Source organism: Trachypithecus francoisi, unplaced genomic scaffold, assembly GCF_009764315.1.
Source record: "Trachypithecus francoisi isolate TF-2019V2 unplaced genomic scaffold, Tfra_2.0 Lachesis_group19, whole genome shotgun sequence".
NCBI lineage: Eukaryota > Metazoa > Chordata > Mammalia > Primates > Cercopithecidae > Trachypithecus > Trachypithecus francoisi.
Window position 1 is genome coordinate 1,367,638 of NW_022681464.1, and position 17,449 is coordinate 1,385,086.

Below are 17,449 nucleotides of genomic sequence, written 5' to 3' on the forward strand. Positions count from 1 at the left end.
TACTCCTAAGGATAAATTCCTTAAAGGAGAATTTCTGGGTCAAGGAGTATAATATATTTTAAATTTTGATGCACATTCCAAATTGCTTTACAAGAGATTGTACCAATTTATACTCTCATCAATAATATGAGGACTTGTTCCTCATTGTTTTCACATTTACTGTTATTATTTTCAAATCTTTGCTAATATGATAGGTAAAAGATGATAGCTTTTAATTTTAACTTACATTCCTTTGGTTATTTAGTGAAGCTAGGCATTTTTTCGTATTTGAATTGGCCAAATGCTTTTATGTTTTGGTGGATTACCTACTTATGTTTTTAAACCATATTTTCTTTTTTATGTTTTCCTTATTAATATGTAGGAAGTTTTATATATTGAAACCCATTTTTTCTACAATTTATGTTGTTTTCTACTGAGTTTTTCTGTCATACATTGTGTTTTTTAAGCTTTGGAGTTTTGCTTTACTTTTTCAATGCTGTTAAACCTATTAATCATTTCTATTACAATTTCTGGTATTGATGACATGTGTTGCTTTTTCCCAGCCTAATGGTTTATAATCTTATTTATATTATATTTTATTATTTTTGCATTTAAATATATAATTTGTATGGTTGAAAGCTTTTCAATTGCTTTTTTCTTCTTCAATTTTCTTATTCTGGGTGAAATAATCTGTTTTTCTTTTTTTTCTTTTTTCTCTCTAGTTGTTTGGAAGTTTTATTTCTTTTTCTATCCTTCTACATTTATTTTGAAAAACCATTTTAATACATAGATAATTTTACAGTTTCTACACAATTCCCTCCAAAGAATATGAAACCTTTAGCTTTGTTTTACTTCATTTTCCCCTGCTTTTTTCTTACACAAACTAACCCTATTCTTAAATTTCAGATTTTGCTTAAATCATTTGGAATTTTAGTTTACTAGTTTTCTTACCACTATTTTCTGATTGTTGTATCTCTCCTATTCTGGACGTTCATTTCTTTTTTTCTGGTTTATTTGTATTTTGGCAGGAGGTGTTCTCTGAGTATTTTTCTCTTGGAAATGGATTCTTAAATTGTTTCTGAGTACTTGATGATCCAAAATGTCATTTGTATATTTTTGTATGGAGATACACAGTCTAAAGTCCTTGAGGTAAAAACTTCTTCCTCCGAAGGAAGACAAGGATTGCAAGACAGGTCTGTAGTGAGAGAATGTGGGGGAAGAGAGATGGTAGAAGGTGGCAGAGACAGAAATGGACAATCGTGTTTGGTATGGAGGCTCTTACAAGAGAGTTTGGGGTATTTTTTTGTGTGTGTTCTCTTTGGCACTAGGAAGCCACTTACAGCAAGTAGTATCAGTGCTATCATATTACCTTGGATTCCTTGATTATTTTGTGCTCTTTCACTCCAAATAGCCAGCACCAGTGTCTATGGTTAAGGACTCTTCATCTCCTGAGCCTGTTTTGGTTTTCTATAAATCAGGAAGGGTCTTGGAATCCCTGAAACAATCCTTAACCAATGGCTGACAGTGCAGGGGCATGAATACCCCGGCTGTCATGTCCCTAATGGGAGTGACTCTGAGGGACAACCAACACTGTCTCCAACTTCCTTGTGGAACTGAGCTAAAATTCCCATTTGTGGGGCTTACTTGATAATATATCCCTGTTTGGTTTCCTTTTCTTTTCTGGTCAACTTTCCCACTCTCCTCAGATTTTCCTGAGAATGCTTTCAAATAAATCAATTTCACATTAATTCTCATCACATAGTCTCAGGAACATAACTCAACATCTGCTGGAAGGATCGATCTCTCTCTTTCCTCTTTTCTTTCCTACAGTGTCTCTCTTCAGTAGCACTGTGTGAGATAACAACACTTACCTCATCTCTGACAAACTAAAAATTTCCTGCTGTAGTAATTCCCCATAACCAAAAATTCTGTCTTCACCAAAGACTAGAAATGCTGCCCTCATCCCTCATTAACTGAGTTTTCTCAGAGCGGATATTTTACCATTGGGGTATACATCTCAACAGAATTGACAGATACCAGGTTGTAGTGTCACTCTTCTACCCATTGTGTGTGCCTCATGGTATAAGGGTTCCACAGAAGACATGCTTAGGAGTTTAATGAGAAAGCTCTTCTAGTTCATGAATACAGGCCTTTTCTCCTGCTGTTTTCCCATTCAGGCAAGGGAGCTTCATCTCCAAGGCTTTCAAACCTCAGAAACCATAACTTTGACTATTTTGTTGATTCTAGTTACTTGAACCAGACTTCTTCCTTCATAGTGGACTACCTTCAAGGTTTCAAATTGCCTCTTGGAACCTAGTCTTTATTCATCCTTCCCTTGCCTCCAGTTGCTTGACTTACCTATATTTGACTTGTTCCTGTCTTTGGACATTAAAAAGTATATCCATATGGCTAATAAATATTTGGGAAGGTTCCTAAATATTTATTTATAAATAAATATTTGGGAAGATTAGTCACCATGATACAAATCCACAATGAAATATCACCACATACCCAGAAAAATCTCAAAAGTTAAAAAAAATACACAACTTTTACATTTTGCTTAAATCCTCTTCACTTCCACAACAAGTGTTGGTGAGGTTTTAGAGTAACTAGAACTCTCATAAACTTCTGGCAGGAGTAAAAATTGATACAGCCACTTGGAGAAACTGTTTAGTATTTTCTACTAAAGCTGAACATACACTCAATCTATGACCCTCCAAACTCAACTCTCATAGACCCAACAGAAATGCATGCAGCTGTGTACCAAGAACCATGTACTACATTTTTTTGTTGTAGCCTTATCTGTGATAGCTTAAGATTGCAAACAACCCATGTGTCCATCAGCAGTATATTAAATAAACAATTTTTAACACTCGTATCATGAATTACTACATTGCAATAAGTGAACGTCTGCACACAACATGAATGAGTGTCATGAGCACAATAATAAGCAAAACAGCCCAGGTATCAAAGAATACATAATGTGTAGTTTGGTTTGCACAAAGTCTTAAAGGTACACAACACATTTATAGTGTTGCAGAAAAGGGTAATTGTTACTTTTGGTAACAAGAGATGAGGTGTTGACTGAGCAATGGTATGAAGGATTCATCTGCTGGGGGGCTAGCAAAATTTTATTTCATTATCTGGTTGTGAGTTTATAGATCTTTGTTTTCTAAAAATTATTGAGTTGTGCACACATGTTGCACCTTGTGTATGTGTATATTACATGTGTATATTACATTCCATTATGATTTTAAGATAAAAGGAGAGAGAGACAACATCCTGGCAGCTGGAGGATGGGGACAAAAAGAAGGTAGTTAAGAAAATTAGTTTGGAAGTTATTATAGTAATTACAGTAATCTTGACAAAGAGCATTCATTAAGGATGTGTTGTGTGCTCTACACAGCAGCCCCATAAGGGAGCATTTATCTCCATTTTATAACTGAGAAAACTAAGATACAGGCTTATTAAGGACAGTGCACAAGGTCAAACAGGTATTTAGTGGTAAAACTGGAATTTGAAACTAAGCCAGTCAGTTGGACCCTAGAACATGTACACTTACACATCAGATTATAAACTCTTGGGATACTGGTATTTGGAAAAGATAATTTTGGTATTGATGAGATGAATTGGTGAGAAGTGGTTAGATTAAGAATACGTTTTGCATTTGCTGCTGAATCTGCTATTTGGTGTTAGGGAGCAATAGGAATTACAGATAATGTCTATATTCTTTTGTTAGCAATTAAGTGGGTGATGTTGCTGACTTGTGACAAAATGAATGTATTATAAGGGTATTAAGGGTAAAAAAAATTAAGAGTTCTAGTTGGACCTTGCAAGTTTGAGATATATATTAGACATCCAAGTACATAGGTCAAATAGTCAACTGGATCTATAGGTCTTTAGAATCTATAGATCTGGAGGGAGAGCAGGCTGGAAATATAAATTCAGGAGTTATCAAATTATGGATGAATTTTAGGCCATAGGAGATGATGAAATTATGTAGGGAGAGGCTGAAAAGGAAAAGGAAGATAAAGGCAGGACTGAATCCTAAATTTAGGGGAAAGAAAAAGACTAGGATCCAGCGAATTTATGAAAGAGAAGAAATCAGAAGAAAATTTCCCAGAATTGAAAAGGAACAGAAATGTCCGGACTGAAATACAAATTTTCAGACAGTACTAATCATAATGACTCTGTTAAAGAGACACCTAAACCATTTTTATGAAAGTTCAAAACACAATAAATGAGAAGAACATCCCCAAAAATGGACCATGGAGAAGTTTAAACAAAAATTGCCTACAAAGTAGTGAAATTAGACTTCTAACCAACAGCACTTCATACTCACAGAAAATAGCCAATACAGCAAATGTGATGGTAGAATGAAAACATTTTCAGACTTATCAAAATGCCTAGGTACCTCTTCATAGAAAGTTCCTTTAGGATATACTCCAGAAAAATAGCAAATAAAGAATAAAGATATAGGATGCAGGAAACAGAATATCCAAACTAGAGAGCAGTGAGGGAAAGTGAGTATTACCCTAGAAAGCAACTAATCCACATATGGAAAGAGAATTAAGACTCCAAAAAGAAGATCTTTGAAAGAGAAAGAAAGGGAAAACAAAATGACACATAATATTATTGTGAATCTAGAAATATTTGAGAATATGCTAAAGGAAATTGGTAAACTGTAAAGAAAAAAAAATCCAGTTGAACTAATTCTGAGTCCATTCTACTTTAGGTGGAGAACATACCACTGGAGGAAGAAATGGAGCCATAGCTTATTAGCTAACTCGTTATTAACATGGCATAGTAAATCCATTTAGAATCAGCTGATAGATGAGCCATGGAAGACTGTGCTAAGATTATAGAACAAATTATAAACAATATCAACCGGCCATTATTAGAAGTGTGGATAGAGATGAGAGATGGAAGGAGGAAGAAAGATAAGGAAAGAATGGGGACTTTAGTGTCCTGTTGACTTAAAAAGAATAAAACCAAGATATATTCTCTATAATTATAGACCAAGAAATGAAATTTTAACTAGTGATGTTGTTATTGCAGAGGTGTTGAGAGGGAAAGCTAGAGTGATAAAGCTATATATAGAGAGAAAGGTTTGAGGAAGTGGGGAGTGGTGTGAGTGAAATCCTCTCATAGCAGGAGGCCAACAGATAAATAGTGGAATAAATGTGCTAATTAAGTATTTGAAGGCCATGCTCAGGAAAACAAAAAGCAAGCAGTTAAAAGTGTGCCTCTGGGGATTAAGACTCTGTGGGTGGGGAGGCATGGAAAAGAGAATTATGATTTTCTCTATAAGCCCTTCTGTTCTTTTTGCTTCCTAAACAATATTCACTTTTCTTTATGAAGCAAAGAAAATTAAATGAAAAATTAAATTATAAATAGGAAATTGTTATAAAATAAGAACATTGACTATGAAAATACTGACAAAAAGTTAAAGAACCCACACAGGAAACCTGGAGTTTGTGTTTAAAAATACCACAATTGGAAGCCTAGACATAGAACCGTCTAGGATTTGAACTGAAATCCTATAGGACTAATTTGCAAAAGGCAATTTTGAGAAAAAAAAAAGATTTTCTGAAAATGAAATGAGAAGGATAGAAACATTGCCAAGTTGCAGATCAGAAATCAGGCATATTGGCACACCCCTCTCCAACCCATTTTCACTGCCAAAGTTTACAAAACCTGTTATAATGACTTCAGAACCAATATTAAAAAAATAATTAAAACATGAAAGGCAAGAAAACACCTAAGAATTAATTGAACTAACTGAAGATTATGGCTAAAAAGGAGATAATACATAGTAGGCAAAGTGTTTCTTAGGTCTTTATTGAAGAAGCAATTAAAGAGATTCTCCCTCTTTTAATTGTTTTTTGAAGTAATTAGATGGAAAGAAATGGATCAAATAATGGCAAATAAGGAGGGAGAATTCAGAAAAAAAGATGAAATTATTTGGCACAAGCACCACCAGTCTCTTCTCCTGTACCCATGTGAAGATGATCTCAGAAAGTTCCTCTATAGTTTTCCAGGATAGCAGCTGGGATTGCTCTGTGATATGAGGCCTATGATATAAGCAAACCCAACTGAAAACACAAGATAAACAAATCACTTAGCTCTTGTTAAATTTCTTCAAGAATTAAACCAAAACGTAACAGGTTTAAGAGAGAGAACACTTCATTGCATTCTGCAGCACAAATAAATATCTTCAAAAAGAGGCAAGAAGAACTCAGAATAGCGGAGCCAAAGATACTTTAGCCAAGGAAGTTATTCAGTGACCTAGTTTCATCTGGGTTTACAAGACCACGATCTGTGGCTTAGTTCAAGTCAAACTTGAGATAGAGAAAGACATTAGTAACACATTACACAGAATTACAGAATTGAGGTTAAATGTTAAGTGACGTGTCCAAGATGAGAAATAAAATTAATAGAAAATCTAACTCAATCTTAGGTGCCTGGTGTCCTACTCTAATCCCCTCACACTAAATAACATTAATGCCACAACATGTCAAATACATTCAAGATTCTAACACTAGAGGCTTTACTTTTAAGAAGCCAGTTGTGATAACTGGAAAATGACTGTACTGGGCACTGTTACTTTTATATACATCTTGACCCCTAAAGAGCTGGTGTCTTTTATAGTTTTCCTTCAGATGGTAGATACTACAGAATTAAAAGGTGTGTCAGAGACTGGTAGGTATCCACTAGTGAACCTATGTCCTGAATTATCCAGAAAAGTCATATTTCATGTCAGTTGTCACAGCACAATTAGTGTTGGCATCATGTTTCTTTCTTAATAGTGTCCTATGTTGGAAGATAAGTCCTGCATTTCTGTACATACTATGAGTGAGGCAGTATAAATGTCCTTTGTTCTGGACTATCTTTTCAAGAATATTTATATAGTGAGGGGCCGGGCGCGGTGGCTCAAGCCTGTAATCCCAGCACTTTGGGAGGCCGAGACGGGTGGATCACGAGGTCAGGAGATCGAGACCATCCTGGCTAATACGGTGAAACCCTGTCTCTACTTAAAAATACAAAAAACTAGCTGGGCGACGAGGCGGGCGCCTGTAGTCCCAGCTACTCGGGAGGCTGAGGCAGGAGAATGGCGTAAACCCGGGAGGCGGAGCTTGCAGTGAGCTGAGATCCAGCCACTGCACTCCAGCCTGGGTGGCAGAGCAAGACTCCGTCTCAAAAAAAAAAAAAAAAAAAAAAAGAATATTTATATAGTGAACAACCTTGGAAAATAGAGTTAGTTTTTCTCCAGAGCAAAAGGCAGTCATATACTACTGTTATAAAAGGTTTGGATCCCCAAATTAAAAGTTCCTTTCCTGTAATGCCACCAACTGTGGGCATAGGCCTCTATCTCCATTGTGCCTGTGGGACTTGGGGGCAAAGTAAACTGATGTAAATATGATGATACTCATGCTGCTTGCAGAGCAACGAGTAATAAACCCCCATTCTGCACATTACACATACCTAGTATTGCCACACAATTTAAGTAACACAAGCACACAAGTTCAGAGCACTAGGAGTATGGGGAAATCTTTGCAATGAGTAAAAGTAAATGTATAATACCTGGTATCAATTATCCAGCTCCAGATGAAGACATGCACATAGAGACATAATTTGAGCCACACGAGGTAACAAGGTAAGACTGAGAAATTGCAAGGGTGAAATGTACTCAGGGGAGGATGAATGATTTACACTAAAATGATGTGGTCGGCAGCTTCTTTCAGTTCTCATTGTTATGTCCTAGAAGTCCAATTCACTGCCTTACTGAAATGGCTTCATTAAGCAAGTAAAATTTGAAGAGGGATCTCAGAGAATTGAAATATTTTCCATGGCAAACGTGCAAGGGAAAACTGGCTAACAACTGACTTCATAAATCAAGCAGTATCTGTATGTAATACATTTCACAAAATGCTTTTGGGTATAGTTGAGATACAATGATTTCAAGGCGATGTTTGTTACCTAAAAGAGCATGGAATTTTGTTTGTCTTCAATATCAACATTAAAAACACCAATACAATTTTGTAGCAGGGAAGGAAGTAGTTAGGCAGTTTCATGGAGAATATGGGACTTGAGGTATGCCTTGAAAAATAGAATGTTGGGAAGTGGAAATCTTGTTAATAGTTGAATATGACCAAATTGTTCCTCATTTCATGGAAAGGTTTTAATAACAAGTGATTTAATATTATTATTGTCTCCTTGGAATCTTTAGATCAGTGCAAAGTTGCTCTTAGGGCATGAAGCTTCCTGAAGATGAAATAGAAAACTTTGATAGGGAGTACTGTATTTGAGACAGATAGTATTAAAAATTCTTAGGTGCCATATATAATACTGAAAAGGGAAGATTCCTTTGGGTGGAGATTCCTCAGACTTTTTTTTTTTTTTTTTTTTTTGAGCAAACGGGGGAGTTAGACAAGGTTTTAAAGGAATTGAGAATAAATGTGGCTCAAATAAACTCTCGGGCTAAGCTCTATGACATGGTTTGTCCCCACCCAAATCTCAACTTGAATTGTGGTTCCCATAATCTCCGCATGTGATGGGAGGGCCTGTGGGGGAGGTAATTGAATCATAGAGGCAATTACCCTTATGCTGTTCTTGCGATAGTGAGTGAGTTCTTCAGTGATCTGATGGTCTTATAAGGGGTTTTTCCTTCTTTTACTTGTTCTTCTCCGTCCTGCCTCCATGTGAAGAAATATGTGTTTGCTTGCCCTTTCGCCATGATTGTAAGTTTCCTGAGGCCTCCCCAGCCATGTGGAACAGTGAGTCAATTAAATCTCTTTCCTTTATAAAGTACTCAGTCTCAGGCAGTTCTTTATTGCAGCATGAGAACAGACTAATACATTCTATCTTTGCTGCTATTCATGTTTTTCAAAAGATGTAGTAAAATACGCCTAACATAAAATTTACCATCTTAACCACTCTTAAGAATACAGTTCAGTAGTATTATGTTCACAGTGTTGCTCAGCCAATATTCAAAACTTTGCTGTATTTTAAATGTTACTGTATATCCTAAAACACAACTCTCTATTTTCCCCTCCTGTAAGCCCCTGGCAACCACTTGAGAACTTTCTGTTTCTATGAATCTGACTATTCCAGATACCTCATATAAGTGAATAATGCAGTATTTGTGTTTTTGTGAGTGGCTTATTTCACATATTATCAAGGTGCATCCATGTAGCATGTGTCATAATTTCCTTCATTTTTAAGGCTCAATAATATTCCACTGTATACATCCATACCACAATTTGCTTATTCATCCATCGATGGACAGGAGAGTTGCTTTTAACTCTGGATATTGTGAATAATGCTGCCATGTACATGGGTGTACAAATATCTCTCTGGGACTTGACTTTCAGTTATTTTAAATATATACCTATAAGTAGAATTGCTAGATCATATGGTAATTATAGGTTTAATTTTTATAGATACTGCCACACTGTTTTTTATAGCAACTGTACCATTTTTGTTTCCAACTGTTTATAAGGATTTCAGTTTCTCCATATCCTTACTAACACTTGTTATTTTCTGATTTTTTTTATAGTAGCCATTGTAATGAGTGTAAAGTGATATATCATTGCATTACTCTAATGATTAGTGATGTTGAGCATCTCTTCATATGCTTGCTGGCTATTCGTGTATCTTTTTCAGATAAATATCTATCAGAATCCTTTGTTCATTTTTTAATCAGTTTTTTTTGTTATTATGTTGTTGAGTTGTAGGAGTTCTTCATGTGTTCTAGACATTGACCTCTTCTCTTATATATTATTTGTAAATATTGTTTTCTTTCCACAGGTTGCCATTTGACTCTTGATTATGTCCTTTGATGCACAGAAGTTTTTAATTTGATGTACTATAGTTTATTACTACTTTTACTTTTTTTTATTATTATTATACTTTAAGTTCTAGGGTACATGTGCATAACGTGGAGGTTTGTTACATATGTATACTTGTGCCATGTTGGTGTGCTGGACCCATCAACTCGTCAGCACCCATCAACTCTTCATTTACATCAGGTATAACTCCCAATGCAGTACCTCCCCCCTCCCCTCCCCATAATAGGCCCTGGTGTGTGATGTTTCCCTTCCCGAGTCCAAGTGATCTCATTGTTCTGTTCCCACCTATGAGTGAGAACATACGGTCTTTGGTTTTCTGTTCTTGTGATAGTTTGCTGAGAATGATGGTTTCCAGCTGCATCCATGTCCCTGCAAAGGACACAAACTCATCCTTTTTTTATGGCTGCATAGTATTCCATGGTGTATATGTGCCACATTTTCTTAATCCAGTCTGTCACTGATGGACATTTGGGTTGATTCCAAGTCTTTGCTATTGTGAATAGTGCCGCAATAAACATACGTGTGCATGTGTCTTTATAGCAGCATGATTTATACTCCTTTGGGTATATACCCAGTAATGGGATGGCTGGGTCAAATGGTATTTCTAGTTCTACATCCTTGAGGAATCGCCATACTGTTTTCCATAATGGTTGAACTAGTTTACAATCCCACCAACAGTGTAAAAGTGTTCTTATTTCTCCACATCCTCTCCAGCACCTGTTGTTTCCTGACTTTTTAATGATTGCCATTCTAACTGGTGTGAGATGGTATCTCATTGTGGTTTCGATTTGCATTTCTCTGATGGCCAGTGGTGACGACCATTTTTTCATGTGTCTGTAGGCTGTATGGATGTCTTCTTTTGAGAAATGTCTGTTCATATCCTTTGTCCACTTTTTGATGGGGTTGTTTGTTTTTTTTTTCTTGTAAATTTGTTTGAGTTCTTTGTAGGTTCTGGATATTAGCCCTTTGTCAGATGAGTAGATTGCAACAATTTTCTCCCATTTTGTAGGTTGCCTGTTCACTCTGATGGTCGTTTCTTTTGCTGTGAAGAAGCTCTTTAGTTTAATTAGATTCCATTTGTCAATTTTGGCTTTTGTTTCCGTTGCTTTTCGTGTCTTAGATATGAAGTCCTTGCCCATGCCTATGTCCTGAATGGTATTACCTAGGTTTCCTTCTAGAGTTTTTATGGTATTAGGTCTAACATTTAAGTCTCTAATCCATCTTGAATTAATTTTTGTATAAGGAGTAAGGAAAGGATCCAGTTTCAGCTTTCTACTTATGGCTCGCCAATTTTCCCAGCACCATTTATTAAATAGGGAATCCTTTCCCCATTTCTTATTTTTGTCAGGTTTGTCAAAGAGCAGATGGCTGTAGATTTGTGGTATTATTTCAGAGGACTCTGTTTTATTCCATTGGTCTATATCTCTGTTTTGATACCAGTACCATGCTGTTTTGGTTACTGTACCCTTGTAGTATAGTTTGAAGTGAGGTAGCGTGATGCCTCCAACTTTGTTCTTTTGACTTAGGATTGTCTTGACAATGCAGGCTCTTTTTTGGTTCCATATGAACTTTAAAGCAGTTTTTTTCCAATTCTGTGAAGAGTATTTTTTTTTTTTTGATTTCATAGCCAAGAAATCATTGCCAAATCCATTGTAATGAAATATTTGCCCTATGATTTGAGTTTTTTAATTTTAGGTCTTGTTTAGATCTTTGATTCATTTTGAGTTTTTCTTTTAATACTGTATGAGGTAAGGATCCAACTTCATTCTTTCAGATGTGGATATCTGATTTTCACAATACCATTTGTTGAAGAAACTCTCCTTTCCTCATTGAATGGTCTTGGTACTCTTTCCAAAAGTCATTTGACCATATTTCTGACCTCTTCATTCTATTCCATTGTCCTACATATCTGTCTTCAGAGCAGTACCACACTATTTTTATTACTGTAGCTTTGTAATAAGTTTTAAAATCAAAGTGTGAGACATACAACTTTTTTCTTTTTTTTTTTTTTTTTAAAGATTACTGTGGTTCTTTGGGGTCCCTTGAGATGCCATATGAATTTTAGAATGGGTTTTTCTATTTCTGCAGAAAACACCACTGGGATATCGACAGGGATTGCATAAAATCTGTAGGTCACTTCAGGTAGCATTGATATCTTAACAATGTTACATCTTCCAATCCATGAACAAAGAATGACATTCCATTTGTTTGTATCTTCAATTTATTTTAACATTTTATAATTTTCAGTGTCTTCTTGGCTTACTCCTAAGTACTTTACTTTTTTGATGCTATTATAAATGAAGTTGTTTTTCATATTTTATTTTCAGATTGTTTATTGCTGGTGTAAATAAACACAATTGATTTTTGCTTGTTGATTTTCTTTTCTTTTCTGCTACTTTGCTGAATTTACTGATTATTTTTATGTGTGTATGTAATCCTTTTTGTTTGTTTGTTTTTTGAGACCGAGTTTTGCTCTTGTTGCCCAGGCTTGAGTGCAATGGCACGATCTTGGCTCACTGCAAGCTCTGCTTCCCGGGTTCAAGCCTCCCCAGTAGCTGAGATTACAGCCATGTGCTACCATGCCCGGCTAATTTTTTTGTGTTTTCAGTAGAGATGGGTTTCTCCATGTTGGTCAGGCTGGTCTCGAACTCTCAACCTCAGGCGACCCACCCGCCTTGGCCTCCCAAAGTGCTGGGATCAGCCACCGCACCGGGCCCCATGTGTGTGTTATCTTTAGAGTTCTCTATGTATTAGATCATGTTGTCTGCAACCAGAGATAATTTTACATCTTTCTTTCCAATTTTGAATGTCATATCTTTTACTTGCCTAATTGTTCTGGCTGGGGCTGTAGTACTACATGAATAGAAGTACAAAAAGCAGATTTTCTGGATCATTCTTTATCTTTCCTGATCTTAGAGAAAAAGTTTTCAGCCTTTCACCATTGGGTATGGTGTTTCCCCATTGAGGCTATTACTCACTTTTCCACTTGGCCTTATTTATAAGACAGCCTATTCTGAAGTAGAATAGTCTTATCTCTTGAGACAGTTAAGAGTAATATTGTGATTTGCTAAGTAAAATTTTATATTATTTTCAATTTAGTCTGCTAAATAGTTAAAAAAAAAAAAGGCCCAGAAGGCAGCCATGACTGTGTGTTAGTTAATGACATTGATGGCAATGGGAAGTGGACAGAGTTCCCTGACTCTTGGAACAGTACTTCTTCAATGATGCTAAAGTCCTTCATTTCTAAGAATTTGTTACAATTGTCAATTGAACTTTGTTGTAAGCAACTCTTATATTCACCTCTCCCCCTCACTTCTTGCAATGAATTCTTTCTTCTTTTAATCCAAATACGTTGGTGCCTAGTGCCTACTGTTCCTGTCTCCTCTTTAAAGCTTTTTCTGACTCAGAATTCAAATAGGCATATTTTCTAATGCTGAAAGTGTGCTGTATCACAAAGGTTCTCAACAGTACAGCGACATTGCCTATAGTCTCTACAAGTAGATCTCTCATGTTGATAATTTTGCCCCTTTTTTTCAAATGGACGAAATGTGATGAATGAAATACAACATTGACTTATTGGCAGTCTTCTGAAGTCAGAACATTGGGCAACATATCTAAATCAGAACTTTATTTACACCCAGTGGATTGGAAATCTGAGATAATTTCAAGAAAACCAAGTAGACTTATTCTGAGTTTTTTTTTTTTTTTTTTTTTTTGAGACGGAGTCTTGCTCTGTCGCCCAGGCTGGAGTGCAGTGGCTGGATCTCAGCTCACTGCAAGCTCCGCCTCCCGGGTTTACGCCATTCTCCTGCCTCAGCCTCCCAAGTAGCTGGGACTACAGGCGCCCGCCACCTCGCCCGGCTAGTTTTTTTTTTGTACTTTTTAGTAGAGACGGGGTTTCACTGTGTTAGCCAGGATGGTCTCGATCTCCTGACCTTGTGATCCGCCCGCCTCGGCCTCCCAAAGTGCTGGGATTACAGGCTTGAGCCACCGCGCCCGGCCTTATTCTGAGTTTTATTAGCTAGGCATTTGTGTATGCACATGTAAGTTCATCGTAGAATGTGGTAACTGAGGAACAATATATCTAGATAATCTGAAATAGTATATACATATTCCATTCCATTCTTGAGTATTTTCTTAATCTCATATATATTTAGGAATACATATAAATATATATGAATATGTATCTCTGTATTTAGAAATGTGCATTTATATATGTTTATAATATGTCTACATATGGGCTTATTAAATATTTGGCTTTTGTAAAAATTATAGCTGTTTCAGTGAATATGTTGTCCAAGTGAACACTGCTTTTCTTCTCAAACTTCAGCATTCAATAAAATGCCACTTTTCTTTTTACAGAAAAATACCCCTCTTCTCCCTGCCCACCTCCCCAGAATAGGTAGTTATGGATATTATGCATTACTTAAGGCAAGTCAGAATGTTAGGAGAAGTACATCAGCAAAATAATCTTCAATAAAAATAATGATTTGAAAGAAAAACATGCCATTTTCATGCCCTAGGCTGCTTTTGATAAGGAAATAAATGACAATGATAACAAATGACATTTATTTGTCACCCACTGCATAGTCAGCATCAGGGATCTCTGCCACAGGCTGGTTTGTGTTAAAGAAGAGTTGTTCTGCTGAATATGCACTTATATAAATGCCAGAGGAAACTCCCAAACAGCTACTGCTGACAACTGAGATCATCTTCAGGCTACTATTTCAGAATTTTCTTCTGCTCGAGATGAAAAAAATGGTAGTGAGGAATATTTCTCTTTGATAGGTTTCAAATTTATTATGAGTTGAAAACCATAAAACAAGGAGCTCTCTGATGTTCCCTACTGGAGGGACAGAGCTGGAAGATGGAGGAGATTTATGGCTAACTTGGTCATATTTTGAGGGACTGGAAGGGATGTGGATTTCCGAGAGGCCCAGGTTTCTTTGCCCCAAACATACCCTCTGTGTTTTATATTTGGTAGTAAAATATGTGAGCAGCGTTCTGTGGAAGACACACAATTTCCTGTCCATCTGTGCTGTGCTACCAATCATCAGCCACAAGCTCAGGGTGTGTCACCCTCAAAGATAAATCGTTCTTCATTTGAGAAAGGCTGTTGCAGCAATGTGGCATGTGATTATTTGAATAAGAACAGAGTGATAAAATTGTAATTGGAAAAAAGGGCTAGAGAAGCACGTTTATAGACTCTAGAGGTAGAAAACAGAGGAGAACTCTCTGGGATTCCCAAATAATTTTAACCAGCAGCCCAATTTAATGTATTGAGTCATCTGAATTGCCTATGAATCACCCAGCCCTCTTTATTTTACAGGCACTCCTTCTTTCTGTTAGTGACACTGTGTGTATTCTGATATTATATGGCTTAAGTTTCTGCCATTTCCGAAAGGGAAAGAAGGTGTTGCACTCCGCCAACATGTTGGAGAGAGCTGGCCCTCAGGAGCTGTAAGTGCACTGATGTGGGAACATTTCCTCTCAGTGTTGGCTGAGAGTCACGTCTGAGTGCTCCACATATTCTAAAAGGAGACACTAGAGCACTCTAATGTGGGACTAGTCACTTGTCCCCTCAATCAATTAACATAAAATTAACATTGCAAAGCCTGAGCGTGGTTGAAGATTGGAGAATTTTAGTTCTCTGTGCTTTTTCCTCACATCAAGGCTAATTAGAGGGGTTTTGAGGATAACACTTGGAGAGCTTTTGTGTGGCCTCTGCATTGGCAAGATAGTAGACAATGATCTCACTCTTGCCTGAGAGCTCTAACAGGCAATGTGAACTATGGCCACAGTGCAGCATCTGTGTTTGGGACTGTGCCGCAATCCCACAAATTATGGGTTACACACATGTGTCTCTCAAGGCTAGGGGTGATCAGGGAGAGAGAAAGTCTGCTAGGGTCTATAGTCACCTTACAGGGAGTCTTCCAAGATGGCTTTTTGGAGGGGAATGGAGCCACCAAGAAAGAGTCTGTGAAGAGGAAGACTACAGAGAATGAGGATTCTAAAATGGTTAGCAGATGCAGCCAGAAAGTGTACCACTGTGGCAGGGAATGACAGGGGAGAGGTCCATAGCAATAAGGGCTCTGCAAAAATGCACAAAGATACCCATGGGAGAGGCAGCTTTAAATCCATAGTGAGACAAACACAACTCCAGGAAGATTCTAATCTGGAAAGATATTATCTATACTCTTATTTTTTTACCCTCTTCTCCACATCTCTGCTGTAGAGTAATTTTCAGGTACTTCAGTTCAAAAGATTTCCAAACACCATCCTACTTCTTTCTTCTGACAATAGTCTTCATATAAACCTACCAAAGTTTGAAACTTTGGTATTGCATTGGAAGCAATTTTTTATTGTTTTGGATGAAGTCTCGCTCTGTTACCCAAGCTGGAGAGTGCAGTGGCATGATCTCAGCTCAATGCAACCTCCACCTCCTTGGTTCAAGTGATTCTCCTGCTTCAGCCTCCCAAGTAGCTGGGACTAAAGTAGTGCGCCACCATGCCCAGCTAATTTTTGTATTTTTAGTAGAGACAAGGTTTCACCATGTTGGCCAGGCTGGTCTTGAACTCCTGATTTTGTGATCCCCCCACCTCGGCCTTCCAAAGTGCTGGGGTTACAGGTGTGAGCCACCGCACCCGGCCAGGAAGGAATTTTTATGATTCAACTCTGACTGTTTTAGGGCCAACATGACAGACAACATTTAGTCATCTGAGTGTATGCATATATGTTGCAAAACTTGTCCTGGTTTTCATTCAGGGAAAGAAAGAACAAAATCTGCAGACTGGGTTTGAGAAAGTAAAAGGAATAAAGGACCTAACTTGTTCAATGCATTAATCACGTAAAAAAAAAAACTGTTTGCTTGCTATTCAATTGTCACTCCAACATCAATTACCCAACTCTGCCCTCCTCATACTATGAGATGGCTGCCTTATTCTAAACTTGTCTTCATTGTGGACACCAGATTGCAATGGGTGCTTTCCCATGTTCTTCTTGATTGCAGGCTAAATACTTAAAGGAAAGAACTCTTTGATCCTGAACCTATGAAGAGAAAGCCAATATTACTGCTATTTTGGAGGTTGCTAAGATACTCCTGTTTATAAGCTTTGGCTTCTTCCTCAGTCCCTGCTTTTAAGCTCTTCTTCTGGCCTTAAAAGGCTCTTACTCAATTCCATATCTGACTCGGATAATTCCATTAAGCTGATCCCTCATCCCAGACTGTTACCCACGAATAGAAAATCTCCTGAGAGCTAACCATCTTTCTTCCTAGACTCATAAGAACCCCCATACTGAGGGAAAAGAAACCTTCCCTAACTTCTAAGTCCAGTTGCTGTGATCCTTTGCTGTTCCTGGGAACACTGGTTGCTGGAACTTGCCTGACCACGATGGGGGATTGCTCTTCTGCTTGGAGACTGTACTTCTCATAGTCAGGCTGAAACTATTATCAGTGAGTCTTCCAGCCCTAGAACTTGTTCCACCATAGGAGGTAGTTGCCAGCTTTCTCTCAGGCCTAAGATAGATAAACTTATGTGGAAAACTAAGCCCAAAGAATGTTCTGGGATTAGTATAAATGTAGTCCAAAATTCTATATCATCTTCATTTCTCAATGAAGA